Source organism: Ursus maritimus (genome assembly GCF_017311325.1).
Source record: "Ursus maritimus isolate PB19 chromosome X unlocalized genomic scaffold, ASM1731132v1 scaffold_X1, whole genome shotgun sequence".
Classification (NCBI taxonomy): domain Eukaryota; kingdom Metazoa; phylum Chordata; class Mammalia; order Carnivora; family Ursidae; genus Ursus; species Ursus maritimus.
Window position 1 is genome coordinate 349,741 of NW_024423319.1, and position 25,809 is coordinate 375,549.

The window sequence follows — 25,809 nt, forward strand, 5'->3', positions numbered from 1 at the left end:
TTAGATTAGTTTCAGGTAGGTTTTTGTCCCTTTCAACTAATGAAATACCTCTTCGTTGCAAAAATTATTGCATGGGCTACTGAGTTTGTGCTGAGTCATATTTCTCATATTTCTGTTTAGTCATAAATGTTCATACCTTGTTCATATCCTCAGACACAAATTAATATACTTTTCAGTTTTTACCAAATTTTTGTCCATTAGTAGATGAGAAGAATTTTGCATGGCCTAGATGATTTTTGAGTTTTAGCATTTACTTATTTCTGTACAGAGTATATAGAATTGTTGTCATAGACCAAAGCCTCAGCCAAATTCAACATTGCACTATGCCCAGAATACTTATTTTCTGATTAAAAGTCACTTTTAGTTACATAATGAAGGTTACTTTTAATATGAATCTTTTTTTCTCTTAATTATTTTTAAACTTTTCAAAGATCACTAGTAGCTGGTTCTTTTAAGGACCACTTTGATAATTCAAAATTCAAAATCTCAATATACAATTTGAATCACTTTCCAACAACTCTTAAGGTTAAGAACATGGAGAGCATGAAAGCTTCATTAAGATGCTGATAAAACTAAGATATCAATGTTGGCCAAAGATGAGAGCTCCTACACATCAGTCTTATATAATAGTCCATGCAAGAATGGTGCTAATTTGGTCTAGGGCACAGTTGTCAACTTACAGCCCACAGGCCAAATTCTACCTCTTACCTATTTTTGTAAGTAAAGCTTAATGGCATACATTCACACTCCTACTTTAAGCGTTGTCTGTGGCTGTTTTTGCTCAATGAAGTAGAATCAAGTAGTGACAGACAGACTATATGTGTCCCACAAAGCCTAAAACATTTACTATCTGACCATTTACAGAAAAAAATTGCCAACCCTCAGCCTCAAGTGTTATCAGCGCAGGTGGAGACAAATAGATGAGCAGATTATATTTTTGGAAGCAGAGCAGGAACAAGCCTGGTGTATTCTAGGAACATAAGGAAGGCCATAGTAGCTAAAACTTAAAAGGACCCAGATACTACCATTTCTCGTTCTTGTTTTTGTTTTTAGCACATGTGTACCTATTGATTTTTATTCAGACATTAATTCATTCATTCAACAAATGTTCTTAAGTTCCCACTCTGTGCTAGAGTGTTAGCTACTTCACATACACAAGCACATACAAATTGTAATAAGGGAAATCAACAAGTAAACAATTGTAACACAGAATAGTAAGTGCTAACTAAAAATGCAATTGATGCCAAGTGGAGGAAATCAACTTTTGTTTCACCACCCATTCAATATTTGTCTGATAGTCCATGGTACCTGCCTCCAATTGTAACTAAACCACATCTTATCTGGTTGGTCATATCTCCCTTCCTTCAGTCACTAAAATGCATCGTTATGAGATTAATAATCATAATCATAGCAGCCTATACTCGTGGAGGATTTACTGTGTGTCAGACATGGCTAGGTACTTGATACACATCCTCTCATTTAATCATCACAAGCCTATAATATAGATACTATTATTATGTCCATTTGTGAAATCAAAAATCGAGGGTCAAAGAGGTAAAGTCCTTTGCCCAAAGTCTCATGTGTGTCTCACAAAGTAGCACTTAGGACATTTATTTTCTTCCTCATCTATTCTGGCTTGCTGCTGATGTCCAATGTTATGATCATTGGTGCTTGATGGTATCACCTACTAAAGGCACCACTATCACTGCCAATACCAACCAAAGTCTTCTGTCTAGAGCATTGCAGTTTGACTCCAGGATATTGTTTCTTGAAGCTCTTAGTGTTGTTTCTCATAGATGCCACATATCTGGGAACAATGAACATATTTTGTGAAAGAGTTCTTTGTAGTGTTTACTTGTGCTTTCATTACAGTTCCTGTGTTCAGGTTTGGAGCCAGATTACCCAGGTTTGAATCTCAGCTCTGAAGCTTAACTGCTCTGTGATCCTGGTAAAATTGTTTAACTTATCTGTGCCCCAGTTTCTTTACCCTTAAAGCAGGGACAATAATATTAACTACCTTAAGTGTTCGTTATAAAACACCTCAGCATTTGGCATATAAGGCAGGTTTAATAGATGTTAGTTACTATTACTAAGGCAACTGGTTTCTTTTTCCAACCCTTAATAGGCTTTATCTATCGACCTCTTGCCTCTTTCTGGGTACTTTCTATCTGTTGATTTCACTTTACCTTTATTGATCTTATTCACTCTAATTGCTACTGTTGTGCTCCTTTCCTATTATAGGACCTTTGATCATGCCCTTTGATCATGTTCCTTCTGTCTGGAATGTTCCTTTTCCTGTTTGCCTGGCCAATCCCTATCAGTTCTTTAAGTTCCATAAGAGCATGGACTCTATCTGCTTTTTGTTTACCATTTTATACCCAAAGTTTAAAACAGCACCTGATGTACAGTAGGCACTCATTAATATTTGCATGAATACCAGCCTGAGTCTAGAACCTCACCTTATTCAGTTATTCCTCTGTGTATTAATTCGCATCCTAGCTATAGCGTTTTTTTCTGTCTAATCACTGACTCTAGACAATTTTCAATAAATATTCACTAAATACATACTATAAGTTAGGTTCTGTGCTAGGGTCTTGGAAAATAAATTTGAAAAATGCAATTTTTTTTCTGGTCTCAGGAGACCACTTGTTTATTGAAGGACACAGGCATGCAAAGGGAGAAATTATAATCCAGAATGATAATTGTTATACTGGAGGCCTGTACTGGGTCCATTGGGCATATTGAACCCATGGAAAAGAACAGAAATTTATCTTGGAAAACAGAGAATGATTCACAGAGCAGGCAATATCTAAAGTGAGTCAAAATAACGAGTAGCAGTTTTTGCAAAAGAACAAGTAGTGGTAGAGCATCTTACAGAAAGAATTCCAGGGCAAAAGTGTGAAGGCATTTGCTTCTTTTGTTGATCCTGACTTCTGCAAACCGTTTCATCATCAGCATCTGACATTAGACTAATTATTTTTCATTTCTAATAACTGCAATACTGCTGTTTCCCATTTTTCAATGTCTGTATATTATATTTGTTTGTTCTTGCTCTAGATTTTTTCCCCTCTGCTCTGGATTTCCATTGTATATGCTATTTCAATGCACTTTTTGGTCCTTTTTGTAATACGTATTGTTCTTGAATTTTACACGCATAAGATGTACATTCGTAATGATTCATTCCCTTCTAGTGTTCACGGTTTTTAGCACTGTATGTGGACCCTGGATTCAAGTAGTTCGAATGAATCGGTGGGAGTCCAGCAGTGAGTAGTATGTGACTTAAGTTCAAGAAAGTGGTGCAAGAAAGGGGAAGAATTTTTGTTCCAGAAAACCTCAATAAGCAACCTCGATAAGGGGGAGACTCAGGAAGAGCACTGAAAAGGCAAACAAGGAGACCCGGGTGTTACACGCAGCGTAGTTTTATGGGCCCAGCTATTTTCCTCTCTACGCCTGTGGCTCCAAATCCGTTAAACGAAAGCAATTGACTAGAGCACCCCATCGTGACCCTTCTGAATCAGAGGCTCTAGCATGCCCCCGCAGCGTCCGGCCGCGGTCCAGGGCGCACAGGCGCCCACCGCACACGGCCGGAAGAAGTGGGGCGGGGCCTCTCGGCTGCTGGGCCCGTAAGGACTGGGGGAGGGGAGCGCGGGGCCGATAGTCTTTGGGAAAAAGCAAAAGGCGGGCGCAAGGCTGCCTCCCAAGACTCTCTTTGCTTACGGTTCCTCCCGTTTTGCTGAGTTGGGAGTCGCGACCTCCAGCACAGGTGAGTCCTGTCCCATGGATAGGGGAAGGGGCGTTTTTGGTGGGGGCGGTGGTTGGGTTTGCCCAGGCGCTCGCTTTAAGGCCTGGCGCGGGGGGCGATGGGGATGGCTCCCATCCCGTCTGCTCCGCCCCAGGACGGTGGTACTTACCTTAACCCCTGTAGAGGAGAAGGCCACTCGTGCCTTGCCGCAGGGTTGTCGTCACAGTTTATGCCAGTTGCGCGATGAAATCGGCTCGGAGATCAGCGCAGGGTCAGATGGGCCTAGCGCTCGGGAAGTGCTGGAGGAGCTGGAGCAAGCTCGCGTTGGGACTGACGCCCAGCGTTCATTGTTTCAAATTCCATCCCCGGCCTGGCTTTGTCACTGTCTTGGTATCTAACTTTCAGAGAGTCCCTAACCTGTTCAAGCTACACTGCTTGGCGGTGGAGTGAAAGGTGGAACTCGGCTGTCTGCAAAACCTTGCAGCACTGACTTTCTTTCTTTATAATATCCACTAGTGTTCTCTGCCCAGATTTTACCCTTTGTCTGCCCCTCCTGAGCAAGAATGCCTAGTAAGAGTCGGGAGTGACCAGGCAGGGCATTGGAAAAGTTAGTCGGGGAAGTGCTCTCCATTACTAAACAACTCTGAAAAGCCTTTTAAATATTTTTAACTACTGACTGACCTGAAAGCTGGAAAAAAATGTTCATTCAGTGCCGTGGTTGAATGTCAGCTCTGAGGAATGGTTTTGTGAATGCTTTACTGTTAAGGATTTTAACGAGATGATTGACCAAAACATTATGTGTTGAATGAACATAGTACACTGCCCAGCAACAGTCTGATCATAAAAGACTTGGCCAATTTAACTGTTAATCAATCGCTGAAAGAAAAACTTCACAGTTTCTTCTTAGCTGGTATTGCCCTTTCAGGAATCACTATTGTAAAAATTACATACAGTTTATTTTCCATTAACTGTAAAGACAAAGAGTTATAAACACTATGGACCAACATTCTGTCATTCCAATTCCACCCCATTAAGAAATTGCTTACAATGGTAATGGCAACCCTATATAATGCAAAACACTACAGTCTTCACAACCCTGAGAGGTGAATGTGTTTATTTGTCATCACACTTAAAGAAGTTATACTCTCTCAGGTAACTAGTATGATGAAAGGAATGTTGGCTGGGTTGGTTGAGTCCGGGGGGCATCCTTTGCATGGCCCATCTCATTCTTATTTCTGGGAAACCTGCAGTGGGACAGATCACTTCCTGGTTTTGGTATCTGTACCAGAAACCACAAGCAGTTCTGTATCTCTGCTTGTCAGCCCTGGGAGAAGCAAGAAAATATCCAAACTGACGCTTGGTGTCTGTAGTGTTTCTGGCAGTTGTATTGTTTGCCTGCCAGGATGAGGGTGGGGGGAGGGGCTGGATTAATACACCTCTTTGGAACAAGAGTCTCTTTGCGGTTGAAGCCAAAGTGAACATAGATCCACAGGTTGGGTGCCATTGTGACCTCGTTCCTACAACACCAAACATCCCCTGTGCGCATATGGGCTGTACAATCTGCCATTGCCCTCATGTGCAGAATTTACAGGACAAGAGGTTCCAGGTCTGTGCCACACCTGCAGGCTCTAGGCAAGGAGTGCCTGATAGGAAGGTGGGTGTTCTTCTGGACATGGGACCTGGTGATTTTCCAAACGGTTGATAAAGTGAGAGGGAAATTGTGATAGACTTCTGCTGAGCCGACCTTGAGGGTGAGTTTAGGACTGGCTGTTTGGCAGGCACCGGTGAATGCTTTGTTTGGCTGTATTTCTACTCTGTTCATTTATTCTTTCACTCCAAAGACAATCAATGAATGCTAACTCTGTGCCAGCGTGCTGATCCACTCACTGAGATCTGCAGCGAACGAAGGCAGTAAGTTTGGGGGAAGAACAGGAATTCCACTTTAAGCATGTTAAGTCGGAGGCATCTTCTCTCTTCCTGGTTCCCGATACACAATCAATTCAAAATCTTGCCACTTCTGCTTCCTGAATATTTTTAAACCTATCCACTTCTCTTTGCCCCCACTGCTACTCCAAATTTTGAGCCAGCAACATTGTTCTTTATTCATTTATTTAAAAGATTTTTATTTATCCTTGAAGTGTAATTGATATACAATGTTCATTTCAAGTGCACAACATACCGATTCGACAATTCTGTACTTTACTCAGTACTCACCAAGATAAGTGGAGTCACCATCTGTCAACACACCATATTATCACAATATTATTGACTATATTCCTTATGCTGTACTTCTCATCTCCGTGGCTTACTTATTTAGTCATTTAAAAAACTTTTTTACTTTAAAAAATCCAAATCATTGCTTGACCCTCAGCCCTCATGGGAAAACCACCACTCCCGTCATCCCCACAGCAAAAACAACAACATACAACAGCCCAGTGAGCTCTGTATGATCCTTAATAAGTTGTGAAAAAGATGAACTTTCTTTTCTGCTCTCTACTGCCCAGAGTATCTTTACAATTTCTTGTATTGAGACAACAAGGGTGGACCTAGAGGGTATGGTGTTAAGTGAAATAAGGCAGAGAAAAACAAGGACCATGTAATTTCACTTGTATGTGGAATCAAACAAGACAAAACAGACAAACACAAAAACAGACTACTAAATGCAGAACAAACTGGTGGTTGTCAGAGAGGAGGAGGTGGGGATGGGCAAAACAGGAAAAAAAATTGACCCATTTTAAGTGTAAACTAAAAGGATTTTTAGTAAATTTACTGAGTGTCATAAACATCACTGTAATCCAGCTTTTGACATTTTCATCACCTCAGTAACATCTCCGTTGCCCATTTGCTGTTAATCCTTGTTACTCTCCCTAGCTTTGGGCAATGTGATCCTTTTGCGTGCCCATGGATTTGCCTGTTCTTGGACATTTTATATAAATGGAATCATACAGTGTGTGGTCTTTTGCAACTTGCTTCTTAGCATGATGATTTCAAGGTTCATTCATATTGTAGCATGATTCAGTACTTCATTACTTTTGATGGCTGGATAATGTGCTACTACTGTATGTATATACAACGTTTTATTTATTCATTTATCAGGTTACATACATTTGGTTTATTCATACCTTTTGGCAGTTGTGAAGAAGGCTGCTCTGGGTGTTCGTGCACAAGTTTTGACTGGACGTGTTTTCAGTTCTCTCAAGTAGATACCTAGGAATGGAATTGCTGTTCCATCTACGTTGAAAATCTGTTGTTTAGTGTAGCCGCCTGTGTTAATGATCTTCTGGATACCTTGCTGCTTCACCTTGCACTTTGATGTTATGGAAATGGCTTCTTTCCTTAAACCTCATGAACCAAGGCCTGCTAGCTTCACACTTTTTTCTTCTGCAGCCTTCTCACCTCCCTTAGCCTTTACAGAACTGAAGAGAGTTCAGGCCTTGCTCTGGGTTAGGTTTTGGCTTAAGGGAATGTTGTGGCTGGTTTGATCATCTTTCAAGATGACTAAAACTTTCTCCATATCAGCAATAAGGCTGTCTTGCTTTCTTATCATTTGTGTGTTCACTGGCGTGGCACTTGCAATATCCTTCAAGAACTTTTCCTTTGACTTCACAACTTGGTATGTGTTTGGCACAAGAGGCCTAACTTTCTGCCTATCTGAGCTTTCAACATGCCTTCCTCACTAAGCTCAATCATTTCTAGCTCTTGATTTAAAGTGAGAAACGTGTAACTCTTCCTTTTACTTGAGCACTTAGGAGCCGTGGTAGGGTTATTAATAGGCCTAATTTCAGTATTGTTGTACCTGAGGGAATAGGGAGGCCCAAGGTGAGAGAGAGAGATGGGGGAATGGTTGGTCAGTGCCCCAAAACAATTACAATAGTAACATCAAATATCATTGATCACAGATCACTATAACAAATATAATATAAATGAAAAATTTGAACTATTGTGAGTGACACAGAGACATGAAGTGAACAAATGCTGTTGGAAAAATGGCAGCAACAGACTTGCTTGATGCAGGGTTTGCCACAAACCCTCAATTCTTTAAAAAACAAATGCAGTATCTGTGAAGTGAAATAAAGAGAAGTGCGATAAAATGTGTATGCCTGAATTGGTGGTTTGCTAACATTTTGTTGAGGAATTTTGCATCTGTATTCATTTGAGACATTGCACGGTAATGTAATTTAGCACGGTAGTGTAATTTCTTCCCTGAAGATGTATTTGTCTTGTTTGATGTAAGATACCCAGTCTCATAGAATGAGTTGAGAAGAGTTTCTTTTGTTAGATGTGTATTTTACATGTTTCTACTTATTATGTCTTTCTGACGAATTGACCCTTCTTCCATCATTATGAAATATCTTCATTTTCTAAGCATAGCTACTTCAACTCTTTTATTCTTTCAACCTGTTTATTTCTTCACATATAAACTGGGTATAATGTAGATGACATATACTTGGATTCTGTTCTTTTATCCAGTCTCACAGTCTTTGTCTTTTGATTGGACTGTTTGATCTATTTACATTTATCATAATTAAAATTACTGTAATTAAGTTAACTTACTGTGATTGAACTTTTGATGTTTTTTACTATAATTTCTGGAGTTATTTTTTTTGTTAACTACCCTGGGAATTGCAATATGTATGTCAACGTAATATAATCTACTTTAGATTAATAATCATTTAATTCCAGTAACACAGGGAAGCTTTGCTCCTCCATCCTTTGTCCTATTAATGTAATATGATTTACATCTTAATATATTGCAAGCCCAACAATATAGTTTTTAAATTATTGTTTGATGTAGTTGCTCTTTAAAAGAAAAAAGAAAAAATGATGTATACTCTCTTTTATGTTTACTTGCATAAATACCTTTACTGGTGCTGTTTATTTCTTCATGTGGTTTCAAGTTACCAACTGGTGTCATTTCTTTTTAGACTAAGGACTTCCTTTAGTATTTTTTATAAGATAGGTCTGCTAGCAATGAATTCTCTGTGTGTTGTGAATATAAAATACTTGGTTGACAGGGGTTGTTTTTTCTTTCAGTATTTTGCATATGCCATTCTGCTGCCTTCTGGCCTTCCTTGCAATGTGTAGCCTCTGGTGCCTCTACTCAATTTTGTTGTTGTTATTCTTATTTATTTATTTATTTTTTACTTGAAAGACTAGCTTCCTTGGGGTCGATTGGACAAATATATATTAATGGTCAGCCAAAAGTTATTCACATGTTGTGCTTAAACACCTTGTGCCAGTGAAGGTTTAAATCACTTTCTTAGAGACAACATAAAGTTGGATATTTGTTCTTTAAGTTCACACTGACAATCTTTTTTTTAATTGATATATTTAGGCCATTTATATATAAAGTGACTCTTGATATTTTTAGATTAATATTTACCATTTTTGTTAATATGTCCATATATTACATTTCTTCTTTGTTTCCTTTTGCCCTCTTTTTCTGCCTTCTCTTGTTTTAATTGTGCATTTTATATGATTCCATTGTATCCCCTTTCTTAAAATTTCAATTATACTTTTTTAAAGTTTTCTTTAGTGCTTTCTGAGAGTTTGTGATATATGTATTTTTTACTAATCTGAGTCCACCTCCAAATAAGACTATTCTGCTTCACATGTGGTGCATAACCCTTATAACAGAATATTCCCAATTCTTTCCTCTAATCCCCTATGGTTTTTCTTCCAGGCATTAAATTTTTTATATGCTGTAATTACCCATCACATTGTTACTTTTATTACTTTAAACTATTATTTTTTAGAACAGCTAAGAATAAGAACACTTAAAATATTTTTTACCTTTATTTATTCCTTTTCTGATGCCCTTCTCCTCTGAATGGAGACCCAAGTTTCTGATATATATCATTTCCTTCTCCCTGAAAAACTTCATTTAATATTTATTGCAGGACATAACTGCTGGTGATGAATTCCCTCAGTTTTTGTTTGTCTGAGAAAGTCTTTCATTCTCCTCTACTTTCTTTTAAATTTCTTTTTATTTTTTTTATTAGTTTCAGAGGTAGAATTTAGTAATTCATTAGTTGCATATAACACCCAGTGCTCATTGCATCAACTGCCCTCCTTAATGCCCATCACCCAATTATCCCTTCTCCCCATCCACTTCCCCTCCAGGAACCCTCTGTTTGTTTCCTAGAGTGCAGCATCTCTTATGGTTTGCCTCCCTCTCAATTTTCATCTTATTTTATTTTTCTTTCCCTTCCCCTGTGTTCATCTGGTTTGTTTCTTCTTTTTTTTTTTAAGATTTTATTTATTTATTTGACAGAGAGAGAGACAGCCAGCGAGAGAGGGAACACAAGCAGGGGGAGTGGGAGAGGAAGAAGCAGGCTCCTAGCGGAGGAGCCTCATGTGGGGCTTGATCCCAGAACGCCGGGATCACGCCCTGAGCCGAAGGCAGACGCTTAACTGCTGTGCCACCCAGGCGCCCCTGGTTTGTTTCTTAAATTCCACATATAAGTGAAGTCATATGGTATATATCTCTCTCTGACTGACTTATTTCACTTAGCCTAATACCCTCTAGTTCCATCCACGTCATTGCAAATGGCAAAATTTCATTTTTGATGGCTGAGTAATATTCTAGTGTGTGTGTGTGTGTGTGTGTGTGTGTGTGTGTGTGTGTATACACCACATCTTCTTTATCCATTCATCTGGCAATGGACATCCAGGCTCTTTCCATAGTTTGGCTATTGTGCACATTGCTGCTATAAACACTGGGATGCAGGTGGCCCTTTGGATCACTACATTTGTGTCTTTGGGGTAAATACCTAGTAGTGCAATTGCTGGGTCATAAGGTAGCTCTATTTTCAACTTTTTGAGGAACCTCCACACTGTTTTCCAGAGCGGCTGCACCGGCTTGCATTCCCGCCACCAGTGTAGGAGGGTTCCCTTTTCTCTGCATCCTCACCAACATCTGTTGTTCCCTGACTTGTTAATTTTAGCCATTCTGGTGTGAGGTGGTATCTCATTGTGGTTTTGATTTGTATTTTCCTCATACCTGGGGATGTTGAGCATTTTTTCATGTGTCTGTTGCCTACTTGGATGTCTTTGGAAAAATGTTTCTTCATGTCTTCTGCCCATTTCTTGACTGGATTTTTTTTTGAGGGGTGTTGAGTTTGATAAGTTCTTTATACATTTTGAATATTAGCCCTTTATCTGATAAGAAATTTGCAAATATCTTCTCCCATTCTATAGGTTGCCTTTCAGTTTTGTCGACTGTTTCCTTTGCTGTGCAAAAGCTTTTTATCTTGACAAAGTCCCAATAATTCCTTTTTGCTTTTGTTTCTCTTGCTTTTGGAGATGTGTCTAGCCAGAAGTTGATGAAGCTGAGGTCAAAGAGGTTGCTACCTGTATTCTCTTCTAGGATTTTGATGAATTCCTGTCTCTCATTTAGGTCTTTCATCCTTTTTGAGTTTATATTTGTGTATGGTATAAGAAAGTGGTCCAATTTCATTCTTCTGCGTATGGCTGTCCAATTTTTCCAGCACCGCTTGTTGAAGAGACTTTTTTCCATTGGATATTCTTTTCTGCTTTGTGAAAGATTAGTTGACCATTGAGTTGAAGGTCCATTTCTGGGGTCTCTATTCTGTTCCAGTGATCTATGTGTCTGTTCTTGTGCCAGGACCGTACTGTCTTGATGATTACAGCTTTGTAGTACAGCTTGAAGTCTGGAATTGTGATGCCTCCAGCTTTGGTTTTCCTTTTCAACATTCCTTTGGCTATTCAGGGTCTTTTCTGGTTCCATACAAATTTTAGGTTTGTTTGTTCCAGCTCTATGAAAAATGCTGATGGTATTTTGATAGGGATTGCATTGGATGTGTGGATTACTTTGGGTAGCATAGACATTTTAACAATGTTTGTTCTTCCAGTCCATGAGCATAGAATGTTTTTCCATTTCTTTGTGTCTTCCTCAGTTTCTTTCAATTAGTGTTGTATAGTTTTTCGGAGTACAGATCCTTTACATCTTTGTTGGGTTTATTCCTAGGTATCTTATGGTTTTTGGTGCCATTGTAAATGAGATTGATTATTTGATTTCTCTTTCTTCTGCTTCATTGTTACTGTATAGAAATGCAACTGATTTCTGTGCATTGATTTTATATCTTGTGATTTTGCTGAACTCTTGTATCAGTCCTAGCAATTTTTGGGTGGAGTCTTTTGGGTTTTCTACATAGAGTATCATGTCGTCTGCAAAGAGTGAAAGTTTGACTTCTTTGCTGATTTGGATGCCTTTTGTTTCTTTTTGTTGTATGATTGCTGAGGCTAGGACTTCCAGAACAACGGTGGTGAGAGTAGATGTCCCTGTCATGCTCCCTGACCACAGGGGTAAAGTTCTCAGCTTTTCCCCGTTGAGGATGATATTCACTGTGGGTTTTTCATATATGGCTTTTATGATATTGAGGTATGTTCCTTATACCCCTACACTGCAGAGAGGTTTTACTAAGAAAGGATGCTGTATTTTGTCAAAGGCTTTTTCTGCATCTGTTGAGAGGATCATATGGTTCTTGTCCTTTCTTTTATTAATGTGGTGTATCATACTGATTGATTTGTGGATGTTGGACCACCTTGCAGCCCAGACTTTTCTTGGTTTTTGAAGAAGGCCTGTATTGCTATATACTTCCCTCTTAGGACGGCCTTTGCTGCATCCCAAACATTTTGAACAGTTGTATTTTCATTTTCATTTGCTTCCATGTATTTTTTAAATTATTCTTTAATTTCCTGGTTGACCCATTCATTCTTTAGTAGGAGTCTCTTTAATCTCCATGTACTTGTGGTTCTACCAAATTTTTTCATGTGATTGACTTCCAGTTTTAAAGCACCGTGGTCTGAAAAGATGCATGGTATGATCTCAGTCTTTTTGTACCAGTTGAGACCTGATTTGTGACCCAGTATGTGATCTATTCTGGAGAATCTTCCGTGTGCACTCAAGAACAATGTGTATTCTGCTGCTTTAGGATGAAATGCTCTGAATGTATCTGTTAAGTCCATCTGGTTCAGTGTGTCTTTCAAAGCCCTTGTTTCCTTCTTGATCTGTTTAGATGATCTGTCCATTGCTGTGAGTGGGGTGTTAAAGTCCCCTACTCTTATTGTATTTTTGTCAATGAATTTCTTTAACTTTGTTATTAATTGTTTTATATAATTGGCTGTTCCCATGTTAGGGGCGTAAATACTTACATTTGTTAGATCTTATTGGATAGACCATTTTATTAGATACAGTGTTCTTTTTCATCTCTTATTATAGTCTTTCATTTAAAATCTAGTTTGTCTGATATAAGGATGGCTACTCCAGCTCTCTTTTGATGTCCATTAGCGTGATAAATTTTTCTCAACCCCCTCACTTTCAATCTGGAGGTGTCTTTGGGTCTAAAATGAGTCTCTTATAAGCAGTGAATCAATGGGTTTTTTTTTAATCCATTCTGATAACCTATGTCTTTTGATTGGAGCATTTAGTCCATTTACATTCAGAGTAATTATTGAAAGATATGAATTTAGTGCCATTGTATTACCTGTGAATTTGTTGTTTCTGAATATTGTCTCTGTTCCTTTCTGGTCTTTGTTACTTTGGGGCTCTCTTTCCACTCAAAGTGTCCCTTTTAATATATCTTGCCAGGCTGGTTTAGTGTTCACAAATCCTTTAGTTATTGTTTGTCTTGGAAACTCTTTTTCTTTCTTCTGTTCCGAGTGACAGGCTTGCTGGATAAAGTATTCTTGGGTGCATATTTTTCCCATTTAGTGTGTTGAATATATCATTGCCAGTCCTTTCTGGCTTGCCAGTTCTCTGTGGATAGGTCTGCTGCCAGCCTTATGTGTCTACCCTTGTAGGTTAGGGAACTCTCCTTATCTCCCAATCTGCCTTCAGTGTTTTCTCTTTATCTGTGTAATTTGCAAGTTTCATTATATTATGTCATGGTGTTAACCTATTTTTGTTGATTTTGAGGGGAATTCTCTTTGCCCCTTGAACTTGAATGCCTGTTTCCTTCCCCAGATTAGGGAAATTCTCAGCTATAATTTGTTCAACTAAACCTTTTGCCCCTTTTCCCCATTCTTCTTCTCCTGCAACTCCCATAATACAGGCATTCTTTATTTTTGTTACAGTGTTTTTTTACTTCAAACATTTCCTTTTGATACTTTTGCAGACTTTCCATCTCTGCTTTCATTTACACATCTGTTCTTGAGTATTGCCTACTTTTTCCATTAGAGCTCTTAACGTATTAGTCATATCTGTTAATGTAAAACTCTTTGTCATATCTGAGTCTGGCTCTGATGCTTGTTTTGTATCTTCAGACCGTGTTTTTTTCTTGCCTTTTAATGTGCCTTATAAATTTTTTGTTGAAAGCCAGGCATGATATATTATGTAATGGTACTGACATTAAATAACCTGTAGTATGAGGTTTTATTTTAATCTGGTTAGGAGTTGGGCTGTGGTTAATGTTTGTGGTAGCTGTAGGTGTCAAAGTCTTCACATTTTACTAGTGTCCTTGTTTTTTGTCTCTTTGTCCTTGGTATGCCCTAAGAACTACTTACCAGATAGAGTTTGCATCTTGGCAGATCTTTCATTATAATCCACTCTTATACTGAAGTCTGATGACATAGTGGTATAGGGTATACATTCTATAATCTCATGATTAAATCTTAGTTTTATAGTGGGCCTGTGGCCCTGGGCTGTGTCCTTAACAGCTTTTGATAGCATCTCTCTCTTGGTAAGACAGAAAGGCTTGAGAAGGCCCAAGTGAGAGAAATGCCCTTTCCCCAGATGGGGTAAGACTCTGATGAAGTCTTTTCCCTTGGAGAGCAGGTCTTTGTTATAGAGACAGTTCTGTTTGGAGAATACCCTGTTATAGACAATGCAATGTTTACTCTCCCCCTCCCCTGTCAGAACTATGTGGGAATGGTGATTTTTTTTAAAGATTTTATTTGTTTATTTGACAGAGAGAGACAGCCAGCAAGAGAGGGAACACAAGCAGGGGGAGTGGGAGAGGAAGAAGCAGGCTCCCAGCAGAGAAGCCCGATGTGGGGCTCGATCCCAGAACGCCGGGATTACGCCCTGAGCCAAAGGCAGACGCCTAACAACTGCGCCACCCAGGTGCCCCAATGTGGGAATTGTTTTGGGCCCTATACCATAAGAACCTGGTGTGGGATTCATGGAGGTAAAATCCTATGAACGTGTGGGTTCCTCCTTAAGACTGTGATCCCAGAAGTTTCTCCCTCTAAGGGTAGTCCACACTCAGCCTCCAGCAATTCATCAAAATTACCATTTAAGTAAATGGAGTTTCTGCTCCAGATAAATAGATCTTGGCTTTGCCTCTCTGGATTTGCCAGTCTCTCCACATTTTGGAGTGGCAGTTTGCCCTGTAGCCTCAGTAGTCTAAGTCCAAAAAGAGCCGTTGCTTTTCAATTTGATCAGCTTATTCTTATCGTGATGATGGGACCGATGACTTCCAAGCTCTTTCCATGACAGAGCTGAAACCAAAAGTCTGATGAGTTTTTAAAACTATGGTCTTGTAGCTTATCTGACTGATTCTCACTTTTAGGGCCGGTAAAACAATCTTTTGTAACTTTCTTCAACCTAACCAGAAGTAAAAGCCTTGGGCTTGAGTGGCTTTAAAAAAAATTTTTGAGTATAGTTGGCACACCATGTTGCATTAGTTTCAGGTGTACCACAGAGTAATTCAGCATCTCTATATGTTATGCTGTGCTCAGCACAAGTGTAGCTACCATCTGTCACCATACAACACCATTACAATACCGTTGACCATCTTCCCTGTGCTGTGCCTTTTATTCCCATGACATACTCATTCCATAATTGCAAACCTGTAGCTGCCCTTCCTCTGCATCCATTTTGCCCATCCCCCCAGTCCCTGCCCCTCTGGCAACCAGCAGTTTGTGCTCTGTATTTATAGGTCTGATTCTGATGCTTCTTTGTTTGTTTATTCTTTTGTTTTATTTTTTAGATTCTACATATAAATGAAATCATATGGTATTTGTCTTTCTCTAACTGACTTATTTCACTTAGCATAATACTCTCTAGGTCCATCCATGTTGTCCAAATGGCAACATTTTAACCTTTTTGTAGCTGCGTAGTATTTACACACCATATCTTCATTATCCATTTGTCTGTCTTTGGTTACTTAGGTTGCTTCCATATCTTGACTATTATAAATAGTGCTTCAATAAACATAGGGATGCATATATGTTTTCAAATTAGTGTTTTAGTTTTCTTTGGGTAAATACCCAATAGTGGAATTATTGGATCATATGGTTTCTATTTTTAATTCTTTGAGGAACATCCATATTGTTTCTCACAGCAGCTGTACCAATTTGCATTCCTACCAACAGTGCACAAGGGTGGTTCCTCTTTCTGTACATCCTCCCCAACACTTATTATTTCTTGTCTTTTGGATTTTATCCATTCTGTTAAGTGTGAGGTGATATGTCATTATAGTTTTGAGTTGTAGTTCCCTGATGATTAGTGATACTGAGCATCTTTTCATGTGTCTGTTGACCATCTGTATACCTTTGGAAAAATGTCCAGTCAGGTCTTCTGCCTTGGCTTGAGTTTTAGTGCTTTCAGGAGCCTGGGCTTGACTGTTAATGCTTGCAGAAGGCCTTGGGTCCTTACAAGTCATAGAATTAGAATGAAGAACCTCAAAGATGTGCAGATCTGTGAAAGTATAGTTTAGCAAAAAATCCACCAACAGAAGAGCTATGGATCAAATTTTTCTGTCTTGGCCTAGGCTATTGGTGAGCCTTAATTAGGATGTGGGTTCAAATGCCTGTAAGAAAGACCAAAAGTGGAAGTGGACGAGTGGAAGAAATGCAGCCCAGAGTGTACTGTGGTGACCTTACCTAGTTCCTCAAGGAATCTTTGGTTCTGAAAGACTCTGTACAGAACTGGTCACTGCAGCAAGCCAGTGTTGCACATCTTCCACCAAGGGCCTGCTCATCCATGAACACCAGATTCCTGAATACATATTGTATACATATACAAACTATATATATGTATATATAATAGGTTTTATACATATATGTAACATACATAAATTTTACATATACATAGAACAAACATAATATTATATATAATTACATGTATATAATATATAAAAAGGTTATATATAATAAATATAGAAGTATGCATTTTATTAACATGTAATAAATATTTATTATAATAAATTTTGATACATATTTTAATGTAGTCTTAGAGTTCTTCCAGAGAAAGAAGTCCAGAAGAAACCTGCTCAGAGAAATCTGCAAAAATTGTGATGTTAGAAAATTGCTTGTTACAAATGAGATGGCTAAGCAACAGGAAGATGCATAAATTCAAGCTATAGTGAATATGTAAGACTCAGGAAATATTATTCCCATGATGCCTAACTAAGGCATTTAATAGAAATAAAAAAGCTTCAGAGACATTTGGCATATATTTGGTGGTGAACTGTAACTATGTTTACCTGTAAAGGTAAGAATAACTGATGGTGATGAAATGACAGAATAGAGGCAAATATTTTATACTCTGAAATATAGATATTACACAAGCAACAAAAATGGGTATAGAAGGAAGATAGCTTCATAGATATTAACTAGGAGTAAGAAAATATAGGTTTAGGGTGCCTGGGTGGCTCAGTCAGTTAAGTGGCTGCATTCCACTCAGATCATGATCCCAGGGTCCTGGGATCGAGTCCCGTATTGGGCTCCCTGCTCAGTGGGGAGTCTGCTTCTCCCTCTGCCCCTCCCCCCTACTTGTGTGCATGTGCACACTCTCTCTATCTCTCTCTCAAATAAATAAATGAAATCTTAAAAAAAAAGAAAATATAGGTTTAAATTAGAGGCTAGGCCAGAAGGAGGGAGAGGCAAAAAGAGGATACTAGCAAATTTCATTATGGCTCATGAAGGACATCAATAGAATGCATCTTTAAAAGGAGGATAAAAGTATATCTGATACAATCCCAGCTTAGAACCTTTGCACTGGCCTACTTTACACCAGGTATCTTCATGACTAAATCCCTCTTTGTTCAAAAGTCATCTTTCTCAATGAGGTTTACCCTTACCACCATATTTAAAACTCCTACTACCTCCAGCATACCCCTTTTTCCAGCTGGATTTTTTATAGCTCCCATCATCTTATGCTGTATTATGTAATTTACTTTTGTATAATTTTTATCTTCAATCATCTGCCTCCTCCCACTAGAAGATAGACTCCATGAAATCAGGAATTTTTGTCTCTTTTGTTCATTTATATATCCCAAATGCCTAAAATACTGCCTGGCACAAAGTTGGCACCCAACAAATATTTTGTAAATGAGTTGATTAATTAGTTAAGAGTGTCGGGTTTATCTTTGTGGATGGTGTGAGAGAGTGGTCAAGTTTCATTCTTTTGCATATAGCTGTCCAATTTTCCCAGCACCATTTATTGAAGAGACTGTCTTTGAGGTGGGGGATTGGTATAGGCCGGTGATGGGTATTAAGGAGGGCACATATTGCATGGAGCACTGGGTGTTATATGCAAATAATGAATCATGGAACATTACATCAAAAACTAAGGATGTACCGTATATTGACTAACATAACATAATAAAAAAATATTATAAAAAAAAGAGTGCCAGGGAAATTTTCTTCAGTGATTTGATTTTTAATCTTAGACCTGAAAAATGAGTAGGAAGAATAAGAGGGAGAACATGGTAGGCAGAAGAAACAACACATGTAAAGATCCTGAGATTGTGGGGCAAGATGGAGCCAATTATGTAAAGTCTTGAGTGCCATTGTAAAGAAATGACTCAATTCTTTTGCCTGCCCTCAAGGAGCTCTCAGCAAATGGGGAGAAAAAAAATAATTAAGCAGGTGATTATTATACATGTTGTAAATGCACTAATAAGGGTATGCACAAAGAACGATGAAAACATTGACTAGGCAGCTATTAACTCTTCCTAGGGCAGTTAGGAAGATTTTACAAAGAAGGTGACATTTGAGCTAGGTCTCAGACCGGAGAGTGACATGATGAAAGTGTTTTAAGAGATTAATCTGGCAATAGTTTGGAAAATGGATTGGAATATGGATGGACCAGAGGCAAGGAAACCATCTAGTCTATGGCAGTAGTCCAGGTATGAGGTGATGAAGGCATCTATAGGAATGGAAAAAGAAGGACAAATCTAAGACACATTTGGAAGGAAAAATTGACGGGAGCTAAATGGATTCTTGGCTTTAAGCCTTTCAGGAGGTAATGCTTCTTCCTTAGTAATAACCATGAAAAGATTCAAATTGACCTATTATGTAATTGCCTACTCTGACTAGAATTTCTAGCTATGGCTGTTCTCCAAAAGTTTCTGTTACTGTGATTGATACTTGTTGGACCTTAATTTACATTAAGATGATTTTAGACTCTAAAGGTTGGGAAGCTCTCAAAAACATAATTTTGACTATGAAACAGCAGATTATTCTATTAAAGGAGAAATGAGGGGAATGACGGGACTACATAGGAAGTTTTACAATGAGCTCATAGTTCTATTTTAAAAGAATAATATATAAAAGGTGGAAAAGAAGGATGAATATAACAGGTGGCATGTGCCTAAAGGATTAGTATTTAGAAGCATAGGACCCAAAATTACCTCAGGCTTATAGAAATACATATTTGCAAAGACAACAAGAACAATATTCTGACTATGTTCTCAGAAAGAGAAAGTATATGTGTCCTGGCATGGGTAAGCTATAAGTCAGATGATATCATTACACTACTCTCAATGATCAAAGGAATTAAGGAGACTAGGAGAGGTGCTTTATGACTGGATTTATGTAAAACTTCTAAGGGAGAATTTTCAGTCTGCTAATCAATAAACTAAATATCTCCTGGGTTAGATCCCAGAACAGATTTCAAGTAAGTGTGTACTTAGAAAATTACAAAGTTATTAACAAAGATATTCCACACAAATGTAATTTTTTATTTTTAAATATATTATTAGAGGTAATTTATGGAAATGTGGTAGATATAATGTACATTAAATGAATGAATGAAATTTCAGCAAGACTTTAACAAATCTTTTACTTTGTGAATAAGAATTATAAATCTATGTTGATGGGTTAGATAATTAATACAATTATGCATTAATTAATTAAATTACCATACTCAAAGAGAACTGATTAGCAGACCATAGGCAAAGGAAGAGTTTTTGTTGGCCTTCTACAAAACCTACCTTTGGCCTGACCTCAATATTTTTATTATTTACTTAAGTGAAGATTTATAACAGACATCCTGCCAGATTTAAAGAAAATATGAAATTGGAAGAAAAGTAATTCATTTGAATTCCCACAAATATTTGTGGAGTTTTACAAAGTACTAGGAACCATGCTAAATGTAGAGTGCAAAAATTAATGAGACATATGTCTTCCTATTAAGGAGCATCCAAGTGTTACTAGGAGGAAAGACATAAAAACATATAATTTCATCAAAATGTATGAAGAAAGAAGATAGAGACATAAACAGAATATTATGAGAGAACAAAGCTACTAGTTCATTCTGGGAGTGTAGGGAAAAATTCTTAGATGAAATGATACTTCTACTGATTCTTGAAATATGAATAAAAGGTAGAGTAAGAAGGACTTCCAGTTTGAGGGAACAAAGGGCACAGAGGACTTTAAGAAAGAAAGATCCTTAGCTGGGCTGACCTACACCAGCAATCCCTTAAAAGGGACAGGGCAAGAAGGAAAAGGGTAAAGTCCAATTTTTTTTTTTTTTTTTTGCCTTAGGGATCCATTCAAAGGACTATTTTAGTTCACTCTTCCTACAGTGTGCAAAATGGTTTGAAGGGAGGGCAAGTGTGTATATGGATAGATGAACTAGAAATAATGGTGGGCTTTGACTGAGAATGTGGCAAGTAAAGCTATAATGCAGTGGGTCAGGTTTGGGAATTATGTAGGGAGTAAAAGTTATGATTTGATAATTGCCTGTAGGGTAGACATTTTAAAGAGGAGGTATCAAGTTCAAAGCATAGATTTCAGATTGAACCAGTTATAGAACTGATTGGACAGTACTATAATTGACTGTGAGGAAGAACACTGTGGGAGGAGCCAGCTTAGGTATAGTAGATATCAGGATGCTGTTAAAAGGTGCTTCATGAAGACAGGAATATTTGTTTTGTTTACTGATATATTTCCAGTACTTGTAACAGTGCCTAGCACCTAGTACATGTAGATGTCTGATATACTTGTAATAGGAGTCCTAGAAGGAGAGGAGAGAGAGAATGAATATTCAGAAGCAATGTTTGAAGAGATGATGAGTAAGAGTTTTCTAAAAGTAATAAAAGCATTGTATTATTTTGCTATTGCTGCATACCAATTTACCAGAAACTTAGTAGATTAAACCAATACCCACTTATTAGCTCACAGTTCTATAGATCAGAATACCAGGTATGGCATGACTGGGTTCTTTGGTCAGTGTATTAAAGGCTGATATGAGGGTATTGGCCAGGCTGCATTCCGTTCTGGAGGCTCTGGCTAAGAATGCACACATCCAGTTTCGTTCAGATTGTTAGCTGAATTCAGTTCCACATGGCTGTGGGACTGCGGTTGCTGTTTCCTTTTCCTTCTTGCACGTCATCTGTTCGTCACTCTCATCTCCTTGAGACTGCATGCATTACTTTCCCTGTAGTCCCCTCCACTTTCAAAGCTAATGGAGAATCTCCTTGACAGCAAATTGCTCTCTGGCTTCAAATCTCTTTCGCTAGAAAGAGCCCTGTCCCTTTTAAGGGATTGCTGGTGTAGGTCAGCCCAGCTAAGGATCTTTCTTAAAGTCCTCTGTGCCATATACATTTCCTAATCACTCAAGTGAAATCCCATCATATTCATACTCTAGGGGAAGGGATTATAATTGAGCAAGGGTCACCAGAAGTCATTTTAGAATTATGCCTATCACAAGCATCAAGTTATAGATTCAAAAAGTGCTATAACTCAAAGAATAATAATACAAAGAAAACCTAATCTAGCTGTATTTTGTAAAAACTGCTAAAAATAAAAAGAAGAAAACGTAAAAGCAGTTGGAGAAAAAACATGTGTTACTTTACAAGGAGCAGCAATTAGATTGGTGTTGACTTCCCAACAAAAACAACATGAAGATATTGTAATGATATCTTCAAAATGCTGGAGGAGGTAACTGCCAATCTAAATTTCTATATACAGTGAAAACAGCTTTCTTTTTTTTAAATAATTTTTATTATGTTATGTGAGTCACCATACAGAAATCCCTAGTTTTTTGATGTAATGTTCCATGATTCATTAGTTGCATATAACACCCAGTGCACCATGCAATATGTGCCCTCCTTAATACCCATCACCGGCCTATCCCAATCCCCCAACCCCCTCCTCTCTGAAGCCCTCAGTTTGTTTCCCAGAGTCCATAGTCTCTCATGTTTCATTCCCCCTTCTGATTACCCCCCCTTCTTCCCTTCCTTCTACCGATCTTCCTGCTATTTCTTATGTTCCATAAATGAGTGAAACCATATGATAATTGTCTTTCTCTGCTTGACTTATTTCACTTAGCATAATCTCCTCCAGTCCCATCCATGTTGCAGCAAATGTTGAGAAATCGTTCTTTCTGATGGCTGAGTAATATTCCATTGTACACATGGACCGCATCTTCTTAATCCAGTCACCTGTTGAAGGACATCTCGGCTCCTTCCACGATTTAGCTATTGTGGACAATGCTGCTGTGAACATTGGGGTGCATATGGCCCTTCTCTTCACTACGTCTGTATCTTTGGGCTAAATGCCCAGTAGTGCAATTGCTGGATCATAGGGTAGCTCAATTTTTAACTTTTTAAGGGACCTCCACACTGTTTTCCAGAGTGGCTGTACCAACTTGCATTCCCACCAACAGTGTAAGAGGGATCCCCTTTCTCCACATCCTCTCAAGCAATTGTTGTTTCTTGCCTTGTCAATTTTTGCCATTCTAGTTTGCATTATAATCTAATAAATCAAAGATACATGTTGTAAGCCCTAGAATAACTCCTTTTTAAAAACCAGTAAACGAATGTATAATTAACAAGTAAACAAAGGAGGAAATAGAATAATACAAATTACCTAATCAGTGCAAAACAAAGCAAGAGAGAAAAGATAACAAAACAGGCAAGACAATAGAAAGCAAACATTGTTATAGTAGAGTTAAACTCAAATATATCAATAATTAGGTTAAGGGGGTGCCTGGGTGGCTCCGTTGGTTGAGCATCTGTCTTTGGCTCAGGTTATGATCCCGGGGTCCTGCAATCCAGCCCCACATGGGCCTCCTTGCTCAGTGGGGAGTCTGCTTCTCCCACTCCCTCTGCCCCTACCCCCTGCTTGTGCTTGCACGCTGTCTCTCTCCCTCTCTCAAATAAATAAATAAAATCTTTAAAAATATTAATTATGTTAAATTTAAGTGAACTGAACACATTAATGAAATGACAAAGATTATTAAACCTTAAAAAACTATAACTATGTGCTATTTATAAAAAACACAAGTTAAATGTAAAAATATAGGAAGATCTTAAGTAAAAGGGTGGAAGAAATCTACAATGCAAAACACTATCCAAAAGACAACAGAAGTAGATATATTAATAACAGACAAAGTGGACTTTTTTTCCTAGCAAAAAAGGAGTATAGCTACCCCCTTTTCAGGGCTCTCCTTTTCAGGGGTCTTTCCACCACCACCTGGTGTTACATAGCGCATTTGTTAAGAGATGAAATGATTACTCAGAGTCCGGTAATTTGGAACAAAGAGAGGCCCGGAGAGGCTGCACCACCAGGCACCAGCAAGAAGTGCAGGCACCAGGGTGAAGCCCGGAGTCTGGTGGACTCTCGGTTTTATTATCTATCATAGAATGTAAAGTATGCAGAAGCAAGGAGGGACAAACAACTCAAGAAAGCAATCACGTGAGGGGCAGCAGGGACCTGTGTACGTGACTATTAGTATGGATCCTAGTGAGCCATTAACTAGAGGGCTGCAGGGGATGGGAGAACTGACCTCAGCAGGCCTAGCTATCTTATCCACCAGCATTGCTGTTTCAGCATGTACTGTTTCCAGCACAGACTGATGGCTGGAATAATTGGCTTTTGCCACTCACATAGAGTTGTTGTCATTCATGCGTGTTCCTGTTCTTATTGTCTCTTTTATCCACTGGGTAGGATCCCATTCAGTGCTAGTTTTATCTGAAGCCACCCTCAACAAGCAGCCCTACTTCAGATGTATCTTGATTTCCTCATTAAATGTTAACTCTCCTGAGGATTTGAATCATTCTAATAAACTATATCTATAAAAGTACCAGTAGCCAGATTACATGGTAACAGGATCCCTGTGTTGCCTAAATTCAAAGATGGAACTATTACAGAAATCTCAGGCTCTAAACTCAGTTAGTAGAGAAATGTTCAAAGTGTAGGAATCTTTACTACACAGAGATATATTTTTGTAATATCCTTTTTATGCACACATAAAAATAGATCATATCCTGGGCCATAAAGCAAGTCTCAAAAACCTTAAACAATTACAGTTATACTGGTTTTTTGTTTGTTTTGTTTGGCCACAGTGAAATGAAGTTAGAAAATAATAATGAGAAAACTAGAAAATCTCCCAAAAATATGTAGTAGACTTTTAAATAACCTGTGGGTCAAATTTTAAAAATCACAATGTAAACTAGAAAATATTTTAAACTAACCGAAGATTGGAAATATTGCATATCAAAATTCATTACAGGGAGGATTTTCATGGCAGTCAAAAAGTGAAAATATGCTGTATGATCCTATAATGATGGGTGTGTGTCATTACACATTTGTCCAAACCCACAGAATGTAGAATACCAAGAGTGAAGCCTAATGTAAACCGTGGACTTTGGGTGATAAAGATGTGTCAATATAGGTTCATGGGTTGTTAAGAAATGTAGCATTCTGATGGGGGATGTTGATAAGCCCGCAGCCTATGCATGTGTGGGGAAAGGGGTTATATGAGAAATCTCTATCTGTCCCTCAATTTTGCTGTGAATAAGACTTCTCTAAAGAAATAAAATCTTAATTAAAAAAATGTTTAGTGGGCAAAATATCTGAATAGATACTTGGCCAAAGAAGATATACAGATGGCAATTAAGACTCTGAAAGGTGTACAACATCATTTATAATTAGGGAAATGCAAGTTAAAACAGTGAGGTACCATGCACAACTGTTAGAATGGCTACATTTTTGGGGCGCCTGGGTGGCACAGCGGTTAGGCGTCTGCCTTCGGCTCAGGGTGTGATCCTGGCGTTCTGGGATCGAGCCCCGCATTGGGCTCCTCCGCTATGAGCCTGCTTCTTCCTCTCCCACTCCCCCTGCTTGTGTTCCCTCTCTCGCTGGCTATCTCTATCTCTGTCAAATAAATAAATAAAATCTTTAAAAAAAATGGCTAAATTTTAAAAACTGACAATACCAAGTCATAGCAAGGATGCAGAGAACAGGAGTTCTGATTCATTGCTGGTGGAATGCAGAATAGTCCAGCTACTTTGGATGACAGTTTCAGAGTTTCTTATAATGTTAAATGTAGATTTAGCATGTGACCCATCAGTAACACTCTTAAATATTTACACAAGTGATCTGAAAACTATCAAATGCAAAAATGTATTTTTGTACGTGTGTGTAGAAGGTTGGAGATTTCAACTGTGTATGATCTGGAAGTCGGTCCTCCAAACTGTTTATTGTTGATGAGGTTTCTTGAAGGAATGGGAACAACAAATATTGAGGAAAGGAGGCTCTCACCTTTTTTTTACGTATTTCTGTGTTGTTTTGATGTTTCTTTCCTTTTTTTCTTTTTACACATGAGCAAATTTTATTTTGTAAGTAAATACAAAACAATGAAACAGTTCTACAAATAATGTAGATAATGTAGAGTCCTCCCAGTTTTACCAGGCATAGTTAACTGCTTTCTCCTTTGCACTTTTTCACTGTACTCCGTGTTTAAAAAAATATCACAAGTAGTAGTAGCTGTATCACCCTTTGTCTTTCTTCTCCACTAAACTGTGAACTTCTTGAATGGTGGCTGGGATTGCAGACATATTTATGTTTATTTTCCCAGTACTTAAGAA

The 25,809-nt window shown here is 38.3% G+C and overlaps 1 protein-coding gene across 3 annotated transcripts in view; it reads left to right on the forward strand.

Moving 5' to 3' along the window:
• The first annotated feature begins 3,638 nt into the window (after positions 1–3,638).
• TMLHE (trimethyllysine hydroxylase, epsilon) overlaps positions 3,639–25,809 on the forward strand; it is a 114,487-nt gene continuing 92,316 nt past the window's right edge. For all 3 annotated transcript variants that reach the window (XM_008686768.2, XM_040626573.1, XM_008686769.2), the window contains exon 1: positions 3,639–3,763. The gene's annotated coding sequence lies outside the window, so the exon portion shown is untranslated. The remainder of the gene's footprint in view (positions 3,764–25,809) is intronic.